The sequence below is a fragment of the Lactuca saligna genome, chromosome 8 (assembly GCF_052625555.1).
Source record: "Lactuca saligna cultivar CGN05327 chromosome 8, ASM5262555v1, whole genome shotgun sequence".
In the NCBI taxonomy this organism is placed as follows: Eukaryota; Viridiplantae; Streptophyta; class Magnoliopsida; order Asterales; family Asteraceae; genus Lactuca; species Lactuca saligna.
Genome location: NC_136424.1, coordinates 31,060,594 through 31,081,007, shown reverse-complemented (window position 1 = coordinate 31,081,007; position 20,414 = coordinate 31,060,594). Strand labels below are relative to the sequence as shown.

The window sequence follows — 20,414 nt, the reverse complement described above, 5'->3', positions numbered from 1 at the left end:
GATTAGTGTCTAAGTCCATAACTATTTTGGTATGTACTTGACCCGATGGTGCATGGTCCTTTTGGGTTGCCTTCACCAAAGCAACTTGATTGGAGAAATATATATAGAGAGAGGATAATATGATTTATTAATATGTTATAAGAATAATTTATTAAAGGAGAAATCATATTTGTTTAATTAATATTGGTCAATAATTAATTAGGAATTAATTTTGTGATCAAGTGTAATTAATTAAACTAGAGGGGCTGATTTGTAATTATGTGATAGTTACAAAATAAGGTAAGGATTATCTTATTATTAGGTTGGACGAATTTAAGGTGATAAGGTCTTAGAATTCGACTATGATCAAGATTCAAGGATTATCTTATGGGTTGCTTTGTGGATAAGCAACTAGATAAGGATAATGACTGAAACCCTATCTCTACACCTATATAAGGACCCTAAGGCTCATGAATTCGTGTATCTCTTCCCAAGAAGTCCTAAGGACGAATTCTAACCTCTCTCCTCTCTCTTTATACCTTCTCCATTTGCTCTTGGTGTTTGTGAACCATTAGAGGAGTGACACTTGTGACTCTAAGCCTTCCAAAGTCAATTCAAGGAGGAATTGGGATTGTTATTGCTACATAACAATCAAGGTATGATCTTAAACCTAATTACATATTAATATGATTACTTGTATGCTAGAATTAGGGTTTATAGTCTTGGATTCAAAGCATGTACAATAGAGAAACCTAGATCCAAGCATTAGGGTTTGTATGAGCATATAGGATGTCTTTTGACCAAAACCCATCATGTATAACTCACGACGTGAATATCTTAGTATTCACGACGTGAATGATGAAAATCAACAACTATATATATCCTTAACTATTACGATTAGAAAAGCCTTTTGGTGGCTGAGAAGGGTTCTTAAAGACGAAAATCAGAGAAGAAAAGTACCAGGAAGCTGGTTTCAACACCAAGGAAGTAGAAGTACATAAATTGATTCATAGTTTGGTACACTTTAATATGTTTTGGATTATAACATTCGTTTGTTTAACTATTAATATGTCCAGCTAAATCTAGCTGCTTCTATTAGCTAGATGAAGCTGGAACTCATGGTTTTAATGCATTAGAGTTGACTTTAATAGTTGGTGATATGATTGTGTTGATTGATTTTACCTAGCATGCTTGAATTAGTTATTTAATTGCTTTGAATCCTTGTTATGTGTAGTTAGTGAACACAATGCTGCATGAACTTGAATACCTATTAATATAGTGAACACTAGTTATTGGAGCTAAGATCAAACCAATCTTAGAATAGTAATTGAATAATTAAATTAAAATGTGTTAGAGAACTCATGTTATGACCATAATTGTGTTTTGATTAATCAATCTTTCATGGCTCCAATCATACTTATTAATTGATTATGCGTTAACTATTGTATGAACATAAATAGAATTACATGAATTGATTAATAATTAGTAGAGTTAGAACTAAACTACTAATACTATCTTAATTGGTCGTTATAACTAATGTATAACCATTGAGTGAAAGTGGATTCGAATTAATAGAAGTATTTTATTTATTGATTAAGTTATTGTTAAAGAATTCAGTTCATCTAAACTTGCAAAATTAGATAAAAAAAAAACCTTTTAGCTTGTTAATAATTAGATTAATTTAATCGTAAATAGTGACACCATTCCCTGTGATCGACACCCGACTTACCTAAGCTATACTGTAATCTGACTAGGTACACTACCTATAATTAGTGCATAGTTAGTTAAGTTTGTTAGGTTATAAATATTAAAATTAGTGGGTACTTTCGTGCACATCAAGTTTTTGGTGTCGTTGCCGGGGAACGACTTAGTTTATTTGCTTTAGGTTAATCGATCTTTTTTTTTTGTGGGTAAAACCTGCAAAAAAGTTAATTTTCCAGCAAAAGTTTTAGTTTTAGTTTTTATTATCTGTTCTCTAAATTTTTTTTATCTGTTTTTTTATTTTTTCAGAACTCACGACGTGAGAACTGTGAATTTCAGTTTCCCTTAGTTTTTAGTTTAATTGTCTATTTTAGTTCAGTTTTACGTTTTGTTTATTTATTTAATCTGCAAGAATTCATGACTAGAGGCTCAAACACACCTTTGGTGCCACCACTTGAAGATCCCGAGTCGGCAATTAACAAGAAGAAGACACCCTTACAAGAATTATAATCAGTGTTTTCAAAGAAATCAGGAAAGAAGACTGGGGAGTCAAGTTCATCCTCAAATAGAAAAAGCAAGCTTGAACACTTGGATCAAATACCCTTCCAAACCGAGTCCGAGTACGATACCGAGCCCGAATTTGAAGAACATACAAGCGAACCCGAGAACGAGCCAAGGCACGAGATGGCGAATATTGGGGAAATGTCCATGGGAGCTTACAGAAAGAGAATTCGAGAAGATGTTGGTCCAGGCTTAGTACAACCTGCCATCCCGGCCACTGCCACATTCGAGCTAAAGGGACATATCCTTTCCGCACTAAAGGATATCCCATTCTATGGAAAGTATCACGAGGATGCATTCAAACACTTAGATGAAGTAAATGACATTGCCAATTACTTCAATGTCCCAAATATTAATAGAGACACCAATTTGCTAAGGATGCTCTCCGTTACCTTTAAAGGAGCTGCAAAGGATTGGTTAAAAGCACTTTCACCCGGTACCGTAACTACTTGGGCTCAAATGCGTGAGCAGTTTTTAGATCAATACTATCCACCATCCAAGATTGCTAAACTCAAAAAGGCAATAGCCAATTTTGAGCAAAACTCAAGAGAGTCACTTTACGAAGCTTGGGACCGTTACAAAGGGTTATTAAGGAATTGTCCTCAACATGACCTTAACGTTCAACAGGAGGTATCAATATTTTATGATGGGGTAAATGTGATGACAAGAAAACTCCTTGATTCTCATGGACCACTTACAAGGAAAAAATCCGGGCGAAGTCAAGGAATTAATTGAAGAATTCGCAAAACACTCTCGCGAATACCACAACCCTAGGCAGGAAGGAATTAAAGGTAGAGGGGGAGCCCAAACTGAAGAAATAGCAGCCATGATGGCTATGCTAAATAATATGGACCGGAGGTTAACACAAATGGATCACTCAATTCATGCCATAAGAGTGGGTTGTGAGAGGTGTAGTGGTCTGCACTTGACAAAGGACTGCAATTTAGATGAGTTTGGGAACAGAAAAGCTCAAGTGTGCTACTCGATTGGGGATAAGTTTGATGAAGACTGGAGGAAACCAAAGAAGGAGTGGCTGCCATATGAAGAGTATAAGAAACAAAAAGAAGAGAAGTACAGGCAGACAGGTCGAGGTTTCTATCAAAAGGAGCAGCCACCAGCCGAGAAGAAACCCGATCTAGAGACCATGTTGATGATGGGTTTTAGCCATAAGAACTTTCCTATGTGCGCATGCAAAACCCTAATGCCCGGATCTAGTCTTTCTAATCAAACATGCTTTGAATCCAAGACTTCTAATGACTATTTAGGTGTAATAACAATATTGAAATAGATCTGGAATCATACCTTTGAATTCCTTGTTGATCTTGTTGTCTTGGAGCTTCTAGAGTCACAATTGTCACTCCTCTAATGGCTTACAAACACCAACTAGCAAAGAGGATGATTTGAGAGAGAGGAGAGGGGAGGAATTCGGCCAGAGTATCTTTACTTTAGATGGGTTGTTGAATTCCCTCAGCCATAGGGTCTATTTATACTTGTAGACTCCTTAAGGGTTACAGCTTAAACCCTAATTGGATAACTTAGACTTTAAGTGATCCTAATCCTTACTTTGGATAACCCTTGGACGAATTTGAGGCTATCCCAAGCCCTAGAATTCGTCCATCCTCTATCCAATAAGGATTTACAGTCTAAAGTGTAACTATCAAACAATTGACAGTTTATACCCTCTTATTTAATTAATCTCTTTAAGTCACCAAATTAATTCCAATTAATTCTATGACTTATATTAATCAAATAACAATATATTATTCTTTATATTATTCTCATAATATACTAATAATATTTACTCTCTCTTAATAAATCATCCTATCAAGTTGCTATGGTGAAGGCAACCCAAAAGGACCATGCACAATCAGGTCAAATACCTGCCTAATATAGTTGCAGCCTTAGACACTATTCCAACAGTCTCCCACTTGGATAAGTCTAGTAACTTTATGCACAGGTACATTCCGATTTGCAATCGTAGCTCTCAAAGATGCTGTCAAACTCTGATCTAATCAATCTTGTCCTTTAGATAAGGGATCGTATAGTCCTGTGTTAGATATCATGCTGACAATACTATTGAATAGTTAGTCTAGCATTTGGTTTCTCGATCTCCGATTTATTTGACATAGAACTTAATCGAACACATCAATTCAGTTCTGACTGGGCCCGTCACATAAGTCAAATCAAATCATCGAGCGGCCAAGATATCACTTTTTCCCTCTTAGGATAAAAGTTACAGATAAACTTCGACTTATATGCATTTACTTATTCATTAACTAACTACACACAACAATGCGTTTTATAACATCGAGTTACCAATGCGTTTTCGCATTATTAATGTACAATCAATTAACCAATAACAAACCATATATCTAGGTTTTAAGACTATATGATATTATCGTCTTGCGATCACCCATTTACTATCACATTCCATAAGGTGATTCCAGCAAGCACGGGTTTGTTCCAATGCTCAAAACTAGTTCATAAGCACTCATGAACGTTGCAGCAATCTTTTGCTATGTCCAACACCATTTAGACACTCTACATACCTATTCATGACAATCTTCATTCATATCTACTTCCGACATATGAACGATTGTGGACTATTTGAACAATTCGATTATTCTTAATAAATTCAATTATTCTGGAAGTCAAAACATGCAAAGTGAAACAATAGTTAAACAATTAACATAAGACAATAACATTACTTATAAATAAAACTCCTTTATTTATTCATCAAATGTTAATTACATTTATCTATTACATGTTTCTAATACTATCTAATCTATGCTAATATCATCCTTCAACCCAATACTCCTAGCATGTTGCAAATGCTTAACCCTACTCAGTCCCTTCGTAAGTGGATCTGCTGGGTTATCTTCCGATGATATTCTCTTCACTACGAGTTGTCCTTCTTCTACATGATGTCTAATAAAGTGATATTTTCTGTCGATATGGCATGATCTACCATGATCTCTTGGTTCCTTGGTCAAGGCAACCGCTCCTTCATTATCACAGAAAATCTCCATGGGCTCCTTTATGGCAGGTACAACTCCAAGATCTCCAATGAAGTTCTTTAGCCATATTGCCTCCTTCGATGCTTCGCTCACTGCGATGTACTCTGATTCACACGTTGAATCAGCTACGGTTTCTTGCTTGGAACTCTTCCAAGTTACTGCTCCTCCATTCAGGGTAAAGACCCAGCCCGACTGCGAACGGTAGTTGTCCCTGTCGGTCGGAAAACTGGTGTCACTATACCCTCGCACCTTCAAGTCATCACTCCTTCCAAGGACCCATTCCTTCGTCCTCCGAAGGCACTTAAGGATATTCTTCACCACAACCCAATGGGCTCTGCCAGGATTCCCTTGATATCTACTAACCATGCTCAAAGCAAAGGCTACATCAGGGCGAGTACAAGTCATAGCGTACATGATTGAGCCAACTGTGGAAGTGTATGGAACTCTGCTCATTTCAGCTATCTCGGCTTTGGTACTCGGACTTTGAGTCTTACTCAACTTGGCATTGATTTGTATCGGTAATTCTCCCTTCTTTGAGTTTTCCATACTAAAACATTTTATTACCTTCTCTAAGTAAGTATTCTGACTAAGTCCTATTAGTCTCTTACTTCTTTCTCTTACTATCCTTATTCCTAAAATATAGGAAGCCTCTCCGAGGTCCTTCATAGCGAAGCACTTCCCGAGCCAGGACTTAACCTCCTGCAAAGTCGGGACGTCGTTTCCTATGAGTAATATGAGTTGGGACTTAACCTCCTGCGAGACGCTTGCTTTAGTCTATAAATGGACTTCTCAAGCTTACACACTCTATTCGGATTCTTTGGATCCACAAACCCCTCTGGCTGAGCCATGTAAACATCCTTAGCCAACTTCCCGTTAAGGAAAGCGGTCTTGACATCCATTTGCCAAATCTCATAATCATGAAATGCGGCAATAGCTAGCATCACTCTAATAGATTTTATCTTCGCAACTGGTGAGAAGGTCTCTTCATAGTCAACTCCGGGAGTTTGAGTAAAGCCCTTCGCAACTAGTCGCGCTTTAAACGTGTGTACCTTTCCATCCATGCCGGTCTTCTTCTTGAAGATCCATTTGCACCAAACGGTCTTACGTCCAGGCACATTATCAACCAAATTCCAAACTTGGTTATCATACATGGATTGGATCTTTCTATCCATTGCCTCTTTCCATTTCGTAGACTCCGGGCCTGCCATGGCTTCCTTATAGCTATTAGGTTCATCAAGATTTATTAGTGTACTATCACTAATATACGTGTCCCCTTCGGTAGTAATATGAAAACATACAACTGGGGTTGAAACCTAACTCTTTTGGAACGTCTAAGAGGTAATGACATGTTAATTGGTTCAACCGGAGTTTCCTCCTCGGGTTGAGCGTCAGCGGTTGAGGTTCCTTCATCTATCGATTCTTGAATCTCTTCAAGATCGATTTGCCTCCCACTGTCTCCTTTGCTTATGAGTTCTCGCTCTCGGAAAAGTCCTCTCCTCGCAACAAAGACAACATTGTCCTTCGGTCTATAGAAGAGATATCCAAAGGATTTCTGCGGGTAGCTGATGAAAATACATCGCTCACTACGAGGTCCGAGCTTGTCGTGAGTATCTCGTCTTACGAAAGCCTCTCTACCCCAAACCTTGATATGTGCTAACGAAGGAGATTTCCCCGTCCACATCTCGTGAGGTGTTTTGGCAACCTTCTTAGTAGGGACTCGGTTAAGGATATGGGCGGCAGTCTCTAAGGCATACCCCCAAAAAGAGATAGATAGAGAAGCACGACTCATCATAGAGTGAACCATGTCCAACAAAGTTCGATTACGCCTTTCTGCCACACCATTCAATTGTGGTGTCCTAGGTGGCGTCAATTGTGAAACTATTCCACACTCCTTGAGATAATCGTGGAATTCAAGACTTAGGTACTCTCCTCCTCGATCGGATCGAAGCATCTTGATCTTCCTGCCCAATTGATTCTCCACTTCATTCTTAAACTCTTTGAACTTTTCAAAAGTTTCTGACTTTTGCTTGATTAAGTAGATATACCCATATCTACTATAGTCATCGGTAAAAGTCACGTAGAAGCGGTTACCATCCTTCGTGGTAGATCTAAATGGTCCACACACATCGGTATGTATGAGGTCCAATAGACCCTCACCCCTTTCGCACGTACCAGCGAAGGGTGACTTAGACATCTTTCCAAGTAAACAAGACTCGCATGTGTCATCTTCCCTAAGGTCGAATGACTCAAACACTCTATCCTTTTGCAGTTGGGCTATGCGTTTCTTGTTGACATGTCCAAGACGACAATGCCATAAGGATGCTTTATCCATACTATTGGAAGAATCCAAGTACAAAACATCATTTCCTAAGTTATCAACAATCATAACAGTTTCATAAATTCCATTGCATGGTATAGCTTCAAAGTAAAAGACACTATTTAGATAAGCTAAAATAGAACCATTCTCATTATTAAAAGAAAATCTAAAACCTTGTCTAAACAAACCATGAAAAGAAATGATGTTTCTAGCCATTTCTGGCGAATAGCAATAATTGTTCAAATCTAAAGATAAACTATTCCTAAGCACTAAAGAATACACTCCAATCTTGGTCACAGGCGAAGATCTTCTGTTCCCCATGATTAGATTTATTCTTCCATGCTCCACGTCTCTACGTCTTCTTAGTCCCTGCACATTAGAACAAATGTGGTAACTGTTGGGTTATGAGCATTCTAACACTCCTAAGTGTACATGCAACCCTAAACACCTTGGATCTATGTTTTCTCTATTATACATGCAAATATCAACTTTCCAAGGTATTGTTCTATTCTAGCATACTAAACTTTGAATAACACAAGTTAGAATAACATACCTTTTGTTAGTGCTTGTCTTCATGAAGCTTGAGTGCCTAGTGCCCCAAGTGTGACACCTCAAATGGTTCACACAACACCAAATACACTTGGAATAACTTGAGAGAATTCTACACTTCATGAAAATCGGCTAGCCCTTTCTTACTCTCACTAGTGGCCGATTTTCCTTAAGAATAAGATGCTTATATAGTTATACAATTAGGGTAAACTCTAATTGTCATGAATTTCCATTTCCTTGGATCCATGGGTTCAAATATACCATGGAGCATCATATGGGTTTTGGCCCAACTAGATAATCCATGGAGCATTAGCCCACTATACAAGTATGGATGATTTACACAATCAACCCATATATTTAATTAGTCTTCTTTTGATCACTTAATTAATCCTAGATTAATTCTTGATCAATACTAATTAAATAATCTTATTATTCTTATTATTAATATACTAGAACTTATAATATATTAATAACCATAAGTGTCTTATTTCTCTCATTATAGTCTATCCAAGTGCATGATGCCATGCAACCCAAATGGACCATGCCGGGTCGGGTCAAGTCTTACCAATTATAGTTATGGACTTAGACATTAATCCAACAGTCTCCCACTTGGATAAGTCTAAAACTATTAATGCGTATGACTTCAGGAACCAACTGGCAATCGTAGCTCTCAAAAGCTTCTGTCGAACTCTGACCTTGTAGATGAACTCTGACCTTTGTCAATGACTTGTCCATTAGATAAGGGATCATATATTCCTCCATTCTTGATATCATATGGACTGAGACATGGATTATAATCATTCTCTCTGTCCATTTGTTGTTTCCCGATTTCCGATTTATGATGACTGACTAATTGAACAAATCAAATCAGTCCTGGCCCGGCCGAGCACTTCCATTTGTCATCATTAAATCATCGAGGGGCCCACAGATATCGCTTTTATCCCGAAGGTAAAAGGAATGGATAAACTTCGACTCATATGGCTTGTTCTACTACTTGTTGAATCATACACAAAGGCACGTTTTATAGCACCGAGTTACCAAATGCGGTTTCGTGCAATCAATGTACTATCAACTCATAGTAACAACTCATATCTCTAGGTTTGAAGAATATAAAATATTATCGTCTCATGACCACTCGTGAAAATATCCATGAAGTGATTCCAATGAGCGCGGGTTGAATCCAATACTCAGAACTTATGAGCACTCATGAGTGTTGTAGCCATTTGTCCAACACCTTAGACCTCTACAAGCCAACCCATGATAGTCTTAATTCATATCTGCTTCCAACTTATGACCGACTGTGGATGGTTTGAATAACTTAGTCATTCCGGAAGAATAACCTAGTTTATTCGGGAAATCAAAACATGCAAAGTGAAACACAATAATAATTGAATCCAATATGGTATCAAAACCTATGAACATAAATAAAACACCTTTTATTTATCACCATATGATTACGCATTATTCATTGTATACTGTTTCAGCTATCAACTTTATTCTTGAATTTAAAACAATAGTTGTCCCATGCTCCAAGCATGTACACTATGTTTTTCTAAACACTAGTCATGCCATACACCAAGTATGCATACTATGTTTGTCTATGATCTTTACTTTGTGAGCTAGATCAATTGAACATAACTTCAATGATTCTCTTTTCACACTCCCAAATCCTTACTGCAAATGCAAGAATTCCAAATTCATGTCATTTACTGAAATATGTTAGATTCTAAACTTATATGCATTGATCCTCTTGTAATGATTATGCACAAAGTCAAAAAGACTTAACAACAATCATTACAGAGCATTCCAAAGGAGATCAACTCCTTGTAAACATCCTTCTTGCATTAAGTTTCCTTAATCTTACACAGATTGAAAATTCTAACTTTGAAACATTTCCGGATTCATTTTGACTATCACTTCTGAACAAGAGTTGCCTCCTTACAGATTATGTCAATATGGTCCTTCCAGAATTATCACTATACTTCCAATTGTCCTTGAGCAACCAATCTTTGGTAAACCTTAGATTTTCCTCGACAATTGTTTAATCCTTTTAGTCATATCCAGTTCTAAACCTTTTCCCTTCTTAATGCCCCAGGCATTTGGAAACTTTTAGAAAGGATGAATATAGCACATGTAATCGATCCTATATCCGAAGCATATGGGACACGATTCATGATGTCTTACATAAGGACTAAAACAGTCTTTTGCTATAACATTTCCATTTCTATTTGCCAAGTTCTCATAATTCAGATTATGAAAAGGGATGCCGTAATCATAATCGAATTTTAGAACGCAAATAATGGACCCATATACAGAATTTCCTTATGTTGAGCCATTCCAACATGAAATTCACATATATATCCTTGACTAAATGATTAAAACCTCACGATCTAAGCTTATAGATTTGAGATGAAGTATAATTTCCTCTCCCTTAATTATAGCAAAACAACTTTTTCCCAATTGAAACCTTTTGTTTTCTATAATTAACATTGCTAACTTGCAATACTTATCATAATTATCATGCTCCCACTAACATGATGATTATTAGCATAACACTTATGCTCCCACTAGCTTTGACATGTACTTAGAAATCAGCTGGACTTCTAGAAATCAATACTTTATTGACTTCCTTACCAAAGTTCAGATTTCTGATACTGGATTGTTTTGATAGAACTTTATCAAAATCATACACCTTCCCTTAGATAGCACACTTGTGTGTCTAAACAATTATGAAGAGGGATGCCGTAATCATAATGGTTAGACCTTTTTGCCACTTCTCACAAGTCCAGGTTAGTGTGCCGGTAAACCAGACACGCTCCACTAACGACTTTGAGAATGCAAATATCACAATTGCTATCTAACTAAAATCTACTTAGTGAAAGTGTTTCCTCACCATCATTTTCATGAATCGGAGAGAAACCTTATGACACTTAGATTTAATGGTGTATGTGTTCTTATCCATGTGAATTGTCAAAAACATAGTCACAAGACAAGGATAATGACAAATCTAAACTCATATGGACTGAACTCAATATTAACTTCTTGCCACCTGGCAGCTCAAGGGCCTGCCATTGCTTCCAAGTTGTTGTGCAACCACTTGAGAACTCTAAGAACTCATGTGCAAAGCTACCTTAACTGGAATGGGCACAGAATATGTCAACACGATAGGTTATAAACCTCAAGTCGTGTGCTAGTGAAGAACTTTAGGTTTTATTCTTAATTAGTTCTTGAGACTTTCAAGACCTTTAAAACTCCCACTGTCCTCTTGACCTATAAGACTCCCTTGTCAAACATCCAAGAGATAATGTGGATTCTAACCAAGACAAACACTTCACACAATTGGGCTAAGTTGGTCTTTGTTTTATCCAAAACATCACAAATTACCAATTTCAAATGTACCAGAGTAGAAAACTTTTACTCTTACATTTGATAAGTGTTTTTAAACCTTCTTAAAGACATGTCACTCAAATTATAATCTTGGAGTATGACTCTAAGACTTGTATTGGAACGAAGTATGACTCATCTTCTTGATTTAACCATTTCAACAATTCAAGATCCCTTCTTCTTAGTCATAGGAATGCACTAAGACTTCCTTAGAGAACTAATTTTGATATGGTTTCTTAATCATTAAGATGATCACAAAACTGATACTAAAGTACTCTCCCATCTTTTCAGATTTGAGAAACTTTTATCCTTCTGCCTAATTTGATTCTTCTTATTCGCTCTGCCATACGTTGAACCTCTTTCCAATGTCTCAGAGTTACACTTAAGCTTGTAAGTATAATCATATTTACTGAGCTTTAGTAAACTATGACGAATAGCCTTATATCTTTTGTGGTGGACTTAATCAGTGCACATGACTATGTACTCGATGCCTTAGTCCATTACTTGACTCACACATCCATGTGAATAAGTAATTAGTCTTAATTTTCCAATACTTGAAAGTTCTCATTCATCATGCTATACACCTTGCATGATTCCAAGTTACGGTCCAACTGAAACTTGGGTGATGAGAATCTTTCCTTACTTGGTAAATTTAGACATTACCACAAAAGAAAGAATCAATTTCATATTTCCACTCTTGCTCTTAATGGAATCATATAAGCAACATTTTTTCCTTAAATGCCATTGTAAGGATATTTTAAAATAAATAAAATCAAAAGTTTTCTTTTATTTTAAAACTTTGCGGAAAAACTTATCCTTACAATCCATATGAAAACTTGTTGTTATCTATTCCTAAGCAATACCTCATAACTCCTAAGAAGTAGCTCAAGAATCCGATCTTCAAACTACGTGATAGAAATCCATCTATGCGATCAGATTCAACATATTCTTTCTTTAAGTTTCTTCACTTTTCTTTGGTTCTTAAAACATTACCATGTGACCCAGTCACATCATGTATTAGGAATCTCAGAATAGAAACTTAACAGAGTTAGATAGTGGACTTTACCTGAAGTCGAGTCAAACTTATTAACTTTAACCTCCTTAGGTAAATTTGGCAGCTTCGCAACCAATGCCCCTTCCTTTGGCAATATAAACATATGGACCCTTTGATAATGGTACACGGGACTATCACAGACTTAGCTTTTCTCTTTACCATTTGGTCAACCGGGTTGACTATGGCCGATCCCTTTCCACTGGGAAGAGAATGTTTTTCTGGATTTCCTGTGTCACTATTGTCAATGTCCAACAAGTTTTGAGGAAGTTGATCTTAACAAATAGATAAGATCATTAAGGGTCTTGTCATAGTCTGTTTCATAGGTGTTCCAAAAGAACTCACTATGTGACTTAGAAAGTGATTGAACCACCAACTTTCTCAAGACTTTGACACCCAACTCTCCCGGCTTGTCAATATATGAGTACATCTCCAAGATGTGACCACACCTAGACCTTGCCTTGCCAATAGGGCTTGAGTGATCTTAAAATTTTTTAAGAACTTGTGGGTTAGGGAGAATAATTGGAGGAGGTGAATGAAGTATGATTTCCATGGGACATCATATTCATTTAGGAAAGCTTGTTTCAAGAGATTTGGGAAGATCATAAATGTCTAAACTAGACATGTTTTGGGAGATATTCAAGATAGTTGATCTTAAAGTCCTTAATATGACACCCAATATGAAATATTAAGGCTAGGACCCAACAAACTATTTTATAACTTAGAAGAGGTATGCCATAATCCAAGCTATAAAAAATTTGAAGGTAGGTGAATGACGATTCACCAATTTCCACCAAAATAAACGAAATGTATTATTAGGTTTTAATTGGTTTTTGAAACTCCTAGATCTTTTGAGATTCATTGAACTGTTCAATGGCATGTTTCAATCTTGAGTGTGCCCTTCAGGTTTTGTGACTGGGATGCCGAGGATCACAAAACAAGGTGTGAAGTAACCATGCAAATTACTTGGTACCCTTAAGTGTTTACCCCTTAATCGATGTGCCGGTTAACCACACACGCTCCATCGATACTATGATAAATATTAAGTCACCCTTTACCTACCTTGTTAAGTCCAAGTTAGTGTGCCGGTTAACCACACACGCTCCACTAACGACTTAGACAAAGTGTAAAGTGTAATTTCATGGATTAGCACCTTATTCACATTTTCCTAAGTAACTAAGATTGGGAATTATTAAGAGTTTAGTTACTTAGTATTTATCATTAATACTTTTAATGAAGGGAGAATTATAGTCCTGTCAAACCCGTTCGGCTAACGACCCTCCACCAGTCAAGCAAGCGGTGGGTGAGAGTGGACACCCATTAAGCTGCTATTTTATAGGCAACAACCTTATACCCACCTTATAGACCGGCTTCGTGAATGAGGCGTACTAGCGGTAAGACCGACTTTACTCTTATACATATATATATATTATTAACTTATAATATTATAAAGTATAAGGGTTGAATTTTAACTTTTAAAATTCTAAGGGCTAACTTGGAATTAAAGTATTCATAAGAGAAAACTTTACAAATTCCAAAACATGAGGGCAAGTTTTGAAACTATTCAAAACTAATTAATTCCATAACTTATGTATTTAAAGTAGTTTTAATCCAAAAACTCTTCAAGTTCCATAACTTGAGGACAAGTTATGGAAGACTTTAAACTAATAAAAGAATTAACTTTTCTTTATTTTATAACTTATGGAATTAATTAAGGTTACATTTTTTTTTTATTTAATGAAGAGACTCTTGGTCCTCCATAACTTGAGGACAAATTATGGAGTCATAACTCCAATTAATTAGAACTAGACTCTTCATTTTTGTAACCTTTGCCAACTTTTATGAGTTTTATGAAACTTAAATGTGACTCTTCATGTAACTTGAGGACAAGTTACACAAACACATTTTATACTCAACTCTTAGATTAAAATGAATTGAAAACAACTATTTCAATTAACTTTTCTATTAATCTAAGCAACTCATAAGAACAAGATAATTCAAATCAAACTTTTTCATGTAATTAGTCTAACCTTTAAAATAATACAAAACATGAATCTATTGACAATTATCTTTGAAAATGGATTAGCATGAACATTACCACATTAAAAAAAACAAGTTTATAAGTTCAAAAACAACTTAGGCTAATGTTCCTAGTCCATTTCTAGCCAAAAACCTCGAAGATATGCTGTCTGGGGTCCAACTCGTCGAGTGCATGAACACAACTCGGCGAGTTGGATGCATTTTGCCTTGGACTCGTCGAGTCCCTTCATGGACTCGGCGAGTCTGCTGGGCTGACAGCATCAAAACTCGATTTTTCAGCTCCATTTGCAAGTATAACAAGAAAACAAGCCTAGGCTCTGATACCACTGTTGGGTTATGAGCATTCTAACACTCCTAAGTGTACATGCAACCCTAAATACCTTGGATCTATGTTTTCTCTATTATACACGCAAATATCAACTTTCCAAGGTATTGTTCTATTCTAGCATACTAAACTTTGAATAACACAAGTTAGAATAACATACCTTTTGTTAGTGCTTGTCTTCATGAAGCTTGAGTGCCTAGTGCCCCAAGTGTGACACCTCAAATGGTTCACACAACACCAAATACACTTGGAATAACTTGAGAGAATTCTACACTTCATGAAAATCAGCTAGCCCTTTCTTACTCTCACTAGTGGCCGATTTTCCTTAAGAATAAGATGCTTATATAGTTATACAATTAGGGTAAACTCTAATTGTCATGACTTTCCATTTCCTTGGATCCATGGGTTCAAATATACCATGGAGCATCATATGGGTTTTGGCCCAACTAGATAATCCATGGAGCATTAGCCCACTATACAAGTATGGATGATTTACACAATCAACCCATATATTTAATTAGTCTTCTTTTGATCACTTAATTAATCCTAGATTAATTCTTGATCAATACTAATTAAATAATCTTATTATTCTTATTATTAATATACTAGAACTTATAATATATTAATAACCATAAGTGTCTTATTTCTCTCATTATAGTCTATCCAAGTGCATGATGCCATGCAACCCAAATGGACCATGCCGGGTCGGGTCAAGTCTTACCAATTATAGTTATGGACTTAGACATTAATCCAACAGTAACCACAACTGGTATCAAGAACCCAAGAAGTATTGTGGGAATCATTAGATTTAATTGTATATATACCTGCGAAAGATGGCTTGATCTTTCCTTCCTTGATGGCTTGCAGGTACTCCGGGCAGCTTCTCTTCCAATGTCCTATCTTGTGGCAGTGGTGGCACTCTGCCTCCTTCGGATTAGAGTAGGGCTTAGCGGGATCAACTTTGGTCCCAGTAGAAGAGGCACCGTCTCGGGCTTTCACCTTGCGATGGTTCTTCGATGAAGCCTTCCTCTTCTTTCCTTTTCCTTGTCCAATTGCCAAGATAGGAGCAGCAGGCGGATTGGGAGTTGGTGCAACAGACTTGTCCTTGAAGTTGCTCTCAGCGACCCTCAAGAGACCTTAGAGTTTTCTTAGGGTGACCTCTTCTTTGTTCATGTGATAAGTCATCCTAAATTGATTGTAGCTCGGAGGCAAAGAGTGAAGCACCATGTCGATTGCCAAGTCTTCCCCAAAGTCAACATTTAACTTGCGAAGGCGGTCGACATACCTTTGCATCTTTTGCAAGTGCACGGTAAGAGATTCTCCATGACCCATCTTAGCGAAAATCATGTTCGTGAAAATCTCATAATGCTCTTGTCTCGCGTTTTGATGGTATCGCTCCAATAAGTCTTGATGCATTTCGTACGGATACATGTCCTCGTAGGACTTTTGGAATTCGGAGTTCATTGTCGCGATCATGATGCAATGCACTTTCATTGCATCACGCCCGTGAGTTTCGAAAGCGGTGATTTCGACGGGACTAGCGATTTCGGGGTTGATTTTCTCGAGCTTCTCATCGAGGACATACTCCTTATCCTCGTAGCGAGCAATCGTGCGAATGTATCTTATCCATTCGCTAAAGTTCATTCCATCAAAGGTGACCTTTTGACAAAGGCTCATCAAAGTGAAAGAACTCGCTATAGCATTGTTAGCGTTTGACATCTACAAATAGAAAGGACAAAGATAGATTAGATTATGAATCCCTAATATGTTGGATAAGGTATCTAAGTCCATAACTTATTTGGTATATACTTGACCCGAACGGCATGGTCCATTTGGGTTGCATCTCATCCAAACTATTATGGATAATTTTATGAGAGTTATACACATATGTTTATTAATATATTATAAGTTATAATATATTAATATGAAGTTATGTAATTTAATTAGTTTTAGTCTTAAATTAATTATGAATTAATTTAGAGATTAAAAGGAAGACTAATTAGATTATGGGCTATTTGTTTTATATAGTGTGGGCTAATACTCATTTGTTAATGGGCTAGGCTTATATGGAAGTCCATGGGTGATCCATGGAGCTTTTAACCCATGGATCCTTGGAAAGGAAAAGACATGGGTTATTAGGGTTTCACCCTAACCATGCACACTATATAACCATGCTTATGGAGCATGAAATGGAGCCTAAGAGAAAACTAGTGAACTAGTGTGTGTGTGCATGTGTGTGGCTGAAAATACAAGAGTGTGTATTCTCTCTCAAAGTTTTCCAAGAGTTTGTGGTGTTTTGTGATTCCATTTGAGACATTCACACTATTGATGCTTGGCCCTCAAACTCCTTAGAACCAAACTCATCAAAAGGTATGTAATTTCTTCTAACTCTTTTATGTTGAAATGTTCCCCATGCCATGTTAGATAGGTTATAAACCTTGGAAAATTTAATATTTTGCATGTATTTAGACAAACATAGATCCAAGGTTTATTAGGGTTGCATGCACACTTAGGAAGTGTTAGATTGCTCAAAACCCAACAGTGGTATCAAAGCCTAGGCTTGCTTGTTTGATACTTGATGCAAAATAGTGAAAAAAGTCGAAATCGTTGTTGTCTGCATGGTGGACTCGCCGAGTCCATGGGGAGGACTCGACGAGTCCAAGGCAAACTTCAACCTACTCGTCGAGTAGGTTCATGCACTCGACGAGTAGGATCGAAAGAGTGCAGTTTTCCGACTTTTGCTGCTGGAAATGGACTAGAAACATTACCCTAAATTGTTTTGGTGTTATAAAACTTATTTTAGATGGTGTAATGGTTGTTCTAATCCATTTACAATAACATATATCAAAATTCCATGATTTTATGTGTTCATATAATTCTTGAATTTTTGATGATCATGTTCATGTTCTTATGAATTTAGAAAATGATAGGAATTATTTGCTGAATTCTTTAGAATTAATTATTGATCATTTATGTGTTTTAATGGAGTCCATAATTTGTCCTCAAGTTATGGATTACCAAAGGTCACTTTTATTTAACACACACTTAAAACACATAAGTTACATGAAAATGAAGAGTCTTCATTTTTATGAACCTTTAATTCATAAGTTATGAAATGAAGAGTTTTGCAAAGTTACAAAACTTGCCCTCAAGTTTTGGAATTTGTAAAGTTTCACACACTTTAATAAACTTTAATTCCAACCCTTAGAGTTTTAATAGTTAAAATTCAACCTTTATACTATTTATAACATTAATGGTTAATTATTATATATATATGTATAAGAATAAGTCGTTTTACCGTTAGTAGGCCTCATTCACGAAGCCGGTCTATAAGGTGGGTATATGGTTGTTGCCTATAAAATGGCGACTTAATGGGTGTATACTCTCACCTACCGCTTGCTTGATCGGTGGAGGTTCGTTAGCCGAACGGGTAGAACAATGACTTTAAATCCTCATTAAAAGTATAATGAATATTATAAAGTAACTAAACTCTTTTAATTCCCAATCTTAGTTATTTTAGGAAAAATGTGAACATGGTGCTAGTCCATGGAATTCACACTTTGTACCTTACTAAGTCGTTGGTGGAGCGTGTGTGGTTAACCGGCACACTAACTAGGACTAGTAAGGATCACGAAGGGTGACTTAATGTTTGTCATAGATCAATGGAGCGTGTGTGGTTAACCGGCACATTGATTAGGTGATAATATTAAGGGTACCAAGTGAATTAGCATGGTTATTCACACCTTGTTTTGTGATCCTCGGCATCCCAGTCACAAAACTTGAAGGGCGCAATCGAGATTGAAACATGCCATTGAAAAGTTTAATGAATCTCAAAAGAATCTAGGAATTTCAAATCCAATTAAACCTAATAAATCATTTCGTTTTCGTGGTGGAAATTGGTGAATCGTCATTCACCTACCTTTCAAATATATTATTACTTAGATTACGGCATCCCTCTTCTAAGTATAATATATTGTGATTGGGTCCTAGCCTTAATATTACATTTGGGTGTCTTATTAAGGATTCTATATATCTAATCTAAACTCTCTTCTTTCAGATGTCTTCCAACACTAATGCTTCGGGCTCTAACCTAACTGGTTCTTTCTCTCTCATGAATCTTTGTGGGAGGGTCATCTTTGATGGTTCCAACTTCATGGATTGGATTAGGAACATCAGGATGGTTACTCGTTACGAGGACAAAGAATATGTCCTCGATAAGGAGTTAAAAGAACTTGATGAGTCTACTGCTACTCCTGAGGAGATCGCTGAATTTAGGACTCATGAGAGAGATGCTACTAAGGTGGCATGTATCATGATGGAAAGGTACCATCAGAGTGCTCATCAGGAGCGGTATGAAATAATCTTCTCCATAATAACAACCCGCATGAAGGACGGTGAATCCGTCACGGGCCACATGCAAAAGATGCAAAGGTATGTGGACCGTTTGCTGAAGCTGAATGTTAACATCCCTGAGGAGTTGGCAATTGACATCATTTTGCACTCCTTGCCTTCTTGTTATGATCATTTTCGAATGACATATCATATGAACAAGGAGGAAGTTACCCTCAGCAAGCTTCAAGGACTCTTGAAGACTGCGGAATCCGGTCTTAAGGGTAAGGCGGTTGTTACCTCTACTACTCCTACTCCAACATCTACCCCTGTTTTAGCTATCGGGCAAGGCAAAGGGAAAAAGAGGAAGCACCCTTCGAAGGGTACCAAGGGAAAGTCTCTTGAAGGCTCCTCATCGAAGACCAAGAGCGGTTCTGTCACTCCTTCTGCCATTCCCAAGGATGCTGAATGCTTTTATTGCCATGAAAAGGCACACTGGAAGCGAAACCGCCCTAAGTACTTGCAGGATCTAAAGGATGGGAAAGTGAAACCCACCCATGCAGGTATTTACACTATATTGTCTAATTACTCAACATATTCTAACTCTTGGGTGCTTGATACAGGATGTGGTATTCACATATGTTCTGATTTGCAGGGCCTAAGAAGAAGTGAGAATGTGGAGCACGGGAAGATAAACTTAATCATGGGGAATAGGAAGGCTTCACCTGTTTCCAAGATTGGAGTTTATACTTTGTTGCTTAATAATGGGTTAAAATTAGATTTGAATAAATGTGTGTACTCGTCTGATATGGCGAGGAATATTATTTCTTTTCATGCTTTGTACAAACAAGGTTTTACCTTTTCGTTTGATAATGAATGTGGTGGTATTAATGCTTTCTTTAATAATGTGTTTTATTTTAAAGCATTACCTTGTGATGGTGTGTATGAAATTGTGTCGATTGTAGACAACTTAGGAAATAACGTGTTGTATATTGATTCTTCTACTAGTCTAGATAAAGCATCATTGTGGCATTGTCGTCTTGGACATGTAAACAAGAAACGCATAGGCCAACTCCAAAAGAGTGGAGTCTTGGAATCATTTGACCTTAAATCGGATGATAATTGTGAATCTTGTCTACTTGGAAATATGACAAAATCACC

At 36.9% G+C, this 20,414-nt stretch overlaps 1 non-coding gene across 1 annotated transcript; it reads right to left on the bottom strand.

Annotated features, from left to right (window-relative positions):
* Positions 1 to 2,748: 2,748 nt before the first annotated feature.
* Positions 2,749 to 2,855, bottom strand: LOC145013451 (small nucleolar RNA R71). Its single transcript, XR_013665010.1, has one exon. It is a non-coding gene; the product is annotated as a small nucleolar RNA R71 (small nucleolar RNA).
* Positions 2,856 to 20,414: the final 17,559 nt, after the last annotated feature.